The sequence below is a fragment of the Macadamia integrifolia genome, unplaced genomic scaffold (assembly GCF_013358625.1).
Source record: "Macadamia integrifolia cultivar HAES 741 unplaced genomic scaffold, SCU_Mint_v3 scaffold164, whole genome shotgun sequence".
Classification (NCBI taxonomy): domain Eukaryota; kingdom Viridiplantae; phylum Streptophyta; class Magnoliopsida; order Proteales; family Proteaceae; genus Macadamia; species Macadamia integrifolia.
Window position 1 is genome coordinate 480,768 of NW_024868286.1, and position 5,000 is coordinate 485,767.

The window sequence follows — 5,000 nt, forward strand, 5'->3', positions numbered from 1 at the left end:
GTGATGCTAAGCAAGTTGCCCAAGAGGCTTCCACCTAGGAGGGAGGTGGATCATGCCATTGAGTTGGAGCCAAGCGCCAAGCCACTAGCAATGGCACCATATAGAATGTCACTGCTAGAGTTGGAGGAGCTAAGGAAGCAACTCAAGGAATTATTGGATACGGGATTCATTCACCCTTCTAAAGCTCCCTATGGTGCCCCGGTTCTTTTTCAACTGAAGCATGATGGATCGCTTCGACTATGCATCGACTATAGGACATTGAACAAGGTAACAATCAAGAATAAGTATCCCATTCCTTTGATAGTAGATCTATTTGATAGACTTGGTGGGGCAAGGTACTTCACCAAGTTAGACTTACGATCGGGGTACTACCAAGTCCGCATTGCGGAAGGTGATGAGGCAAAGACAACATGTGTGACACGATATGGCTCATACGAGTTCTTGGTGATGCCGTTTCGGACTCACGAATGCCTTGGCTACATTTTGCACCCTTATGAACAAGATCTTCCACCCCTACCTCGATAAGTTCATGGTGGTGTACTTGGACGACATCGTTGTCTATAGCAACGCATTGGAGGAGCACGTTCAGCACTTGAAGATCATATTCAAGGAATTAAGGGACAATCAACTCTATGTTAAGAAAGAGAAATGTGCATTTGCACAAGAGGAAGTGATGTTCCTTGGTCACAAGGTTAGAGGCGGAACCCTACAAATGGACGAGAGCAAGGTGCGGGCTATCCAAGAATGGGAGGCACCAACTAAAGTGACTGAGCTAAGGTCTTTCCTTGGCTTAGTTAACTATTATCGACGGTTCATTCAAGGTTACTCAAGAAGGGCAGCTCCATGTATAGACTTACTAAAGAAGAACCGACCATGGTTATGGTCGGCCGCATGCAAAGAGGCCTTTGAGGACTTAAAGAAGGCTGTCATGGGGGAACCGGTGCTTACCCTACCCGACTATGGCAAGCCATTTGAGGTGCACACAGATGCATCTGACTTTGCTATCGGTGGGGTGTTGATGCAAGAAAGGCACACCATTGCCTATGAGAGCCGTAAGTTGAATGAGATAGAGCGGCGCTACACAGTCCATGAGAAGGAGATGACCGCGGTGGTGCATTGCCTAAGTACGTGGCGACACTACCTACTTGGGTCACGGTTTGTGGTGAAGACGGACAATGTTGCCACTAGTTACTTTCAAACCCAAAAGAAGTTAAGTCCTAAGCAAGCTAGATGGCAAGACTTCTTGGCAGAGTTCAACTTCGTCTTTGAATACAAGCCAGGTAAGGCTAACGAGGTGGCTGATGCACTTAGTAGAAAGGCAGAGTTGGATTCTCTTAGCCAACTGGAAGGGGAACTTCTAGAGTTGATCAAGGGGGGCCTCCAACATGATCCTGTGGCTAAGAGCTTACTCGCCCTTACACGGGAGGGCAAGACATGAAGATTTTGGGAGCAAAATGGCTTGCTCTATGCTAAGAAGAGGAGACTCTACGTACCTAAGTGGAGTAACCTACGGAGGAACCTCATTTGTGAATGCCACGACACTAAATGGGTTGGCCACCCAGGATAAAGGTGCACGCGGGCATTGCTAGAAGCAGCCTACTATTGCCCTCAGATGCGGGATGACATAGAGGCCTATGTGAGAACTTGTCTTATATGACAACAAGATAAGGTAGAGCAGCAACCACCCAGGGGACTACTGGAGCCACTTCCTATACCAGAAAGACCATGGGAGAGTGTCTCTATGAACTTCATTAGTGCCCTACCCAAGTCAGAAGGGTATGGATCAATAATGGTGGTGGTTGACAGATTTTCCAAATCTGTCATATTCGTGGTGGCACCAAGGGATTGTACGGTGGAAGAAGTGGCAAGGCTATTTCTAAAGCACGTCATCAAACATTGGGGTGTGCCACAATCCATAATAAGTGATCGAGACCCTCGCTTCACGGGGAGGTTCTGGACGGAGCTATTCAAGTTGTTGGGATCGTCACTACACTTCTCAACAAGCTTCCATCCCCAGACCGATGGGCAAACAGAGCTCATTAATAGCTTGTTGGAGCTCTACTTGAGGCACTTCGTGAGTGCTAACCAACATAACTGGGCCAAGTTGCTTGATGTGGCTCAGTTCTCTTACAACCTCCAACGAAGTGAGGCCACGAACCAAAGTCCATTTGAGATTGCCATGGGACAACAACCCTTAACGCCAAACACGGTGATGACCGGCTACATGGGGAAGAGCCCTTCAGCATTTAAGGTTGCCAAGGAGTGGCAAGCAAGGCTAGATGTGGCTAAGTCATACTTAGACAAGGCCACTAAGAAGATGAAGAAATGGGCTGACAAAGGGAGGCGACCAGAAAATTTCAAGGTCGGGGACTTGGTACTTGTGAAGCTTCTACCCCAACAATTCAAGACCCTAAGGTAGGTACATAAGGGGCTGGTACGTCAGTATGAAGGCCCGTTTGAGATCACCAAGAAGGTGGGCAAAGTATCCTATGAGGTGAGCCTACCTCCTAAGCTCAAGATCCATCCAGTCTTCCATGCAAGCCTATTGAAGCCATACCATGGAGACAAGGAAGACCCAAGTCATGGAACCTCAACAAGAGCACCAATGGCTATCACCACCTCCTACGACAAGGAGGCAGAATACCTGATCACTGACCGAGTCATCCGAAGGCGAGGCGTACCTCCTAGTAGGGAGTACTTAGTCAAGTGGAAGGGGGTACCAAAGAGCGAGGCAAGTTGGGAACCCGCCGACTCTTTATGGCAGTTCCAAGATCACATACAAAGATTCCACGAAGAAGATGCGACGAGGACATCGCCGACTTAGGTGGGGGAGAGTGTCACGACCTGCCCAACATAGGCCCACGGGCCTAGCCCACCAAGCCCATGGACTTAGGCCAATGAGCTAAGTAAGGTCCAAGTTCTAGAATTTTCTATAAAGGTGTAGAACTCTAGATATTTTATTATAGATATATATATAGAAGATATTTATAGGAGATATTTTGGGAGAGATTTCTAGAATTCTCCACTAAGGAGGTGGGAAGCTTCTAGTTTCCTCCCCAACCATTGGATGGAGGACATTTGTAAATATCTTAACCATCCATTGTAACTTGGGGTGCCTATAAATAGGTGTTGCCTCATTTGGCAAAGGCACTCACCAAGGACCAACCAAGAGTGTTCAACTAAGGAAGTGAGTTCTCAAGCCATGTACTCAAGAGTTCTCTAGTGCAATACAAGTTTATTCTTCTTAAACTCACTCTTGTGTTCACTTCTTCTCTTCCCAAATCCCTTAAGGAGGGTGGTTAGGCTGACTTAGTGCTAGTGGGAGTGCTAAGTGCCGGCGCGGTTGCTTAGAAAGGTCTAAGGCCGTGACACTATGCCATGGATACATTAGTATGGGATAACATTATAGGATTTTGGTCCTATTACGTTGGCCTTCGGGATCAGAGTAATAATTAATAGGGACAGTCGGGGGCATTTATATTTCATAGTCAGAGGTGAAATTCTTGGATTTATGAAAGACGAACCACTGCGAAAGCATTTGCCAAGGATGTTTTCATTAATCAAGAACGAAATTTGGGGCCTCGAAGACGATCAGATACCATCCTAGTCTCAACCATAAACAATGCCAACCAGGGATCGACGGATGTTGCTTTCAGGACTCCGCCGGTACCTTATGAGAAATCAAAGTTTTTGGGTTCCAGGTGGAGCATGGTCGCAAGGCTGAATCTTAAAGGAATTGACGGAAGGGCACCACCAGGAGTGGAGCCTGCGGCATAATTTGACACAACATGGGAAAACTTACAAGGTCCAGACATAGTAAGGATTGATAAACTGAGAGCTCTTTCTTGATTCTATGGTTGGTGGTGCATGGCTGTTCTTAGTTGGTGGAGCGATTTGTCTAGTTAATTCCGTTAATGAATGAGACCTCAGCCTGCTAACTAGCTATGTGGAGGTGACCCTCCACGGCCAGCTTTTTAGAGGGACTATGGCCATTTAGGCTACGGAAGTTTGAGGCAATAACAGATCTGTGATGCCCTTAAATGTTCTGGGCCGCACGTGCGCTACATTGATGTACTCAACGAGTCAATAGCCTTGGCCAACGAGCCTGGGTAATCTTTGAAAATTTCATCATGATGGGGATAGATCATTGCAATTGATGGTCTTCAACGAGGAATTCCTAGTAAGCACGAGTCATCAGCTCACATTGACTACGTCCCTGCCCTTTGTACACACCGCCCATCACTCCTACTGATTGAATGGTCCGGTGAAGTGTTTGGATCGCGGTGACGTGGGTGGTTCACCGCCATCGACGTCGTGAGAAGTCCACTGAACCTTATCATTTAGAGGAAGGATAAGTCGTAACAAGGTTTTCGTAGGTGAACCTGCGGAAGGACCATTGTCGATACCTGCCCAGCGAGACCCGTGAACATGTTGCGTTGCGCGATTAAGGTAGGGCGTGGGAGTGTGAGCTCCTTCCTTCCCGACCCTTGTAAAAGGTCAGCCTGCGAACCTTCATAGCATTCGACCCAAACACAACCACCGGCGTAGTCGGCGCCAAGGAACTAGCAACGGAAAGGACATGACATCATTGCGCCTTGGGTGTGGTGTGGTCATCCTAGATCCGAATCTTTATCTTAACGACTTTCGGCAACGGATATCTCGGCTCTTGCATCGATGAAGAACGTAGCGAAATGCAATACTTGGTGTGAATTGCAGAATCCCATGAACCATCGAGTCTTTGAACGTAAGTTGCACCCTAAGCCATCGGGCTGAGGGCACGCCTGCCTGGGTGTCACGCGTCATGTTGCCCCACCTCCTTTACCCCTTGTGGTGGTGGTGTGGAGCAAAGATTGGCCCCCCGTGTCTCTGTTTGAGGTGCAGTCGACCCAAAGTCAAGTGCTCCTTGTGTGGCAAGCATCACGATGAGTGGTGGGTTTAGCCACTTTGCCATTGTTCGGACATCGTGTGCGTGTTCTGCTCCTATTGGGCTCTAGTGACCC

General features: G+C 47.9%; 1 non-coding gene across 1 annotated transcript; it reads left to right on the forward strand.

The window, feature by feature from the left end:
• The first annotated feature begins 4,639 nt into the window (after positions 1–4,639).
• Positions 4,640–4,795, forward strand: LOC122064419. The gene has a single exon (XR_006135698.1). It is a non-coding gene; the product is annotated as a 5.8S ribosomal RNA (ribosomal RNA).
• The last annotated feature ends 205 nt before the right edge of the window (positions 4,796–5,000 follow it).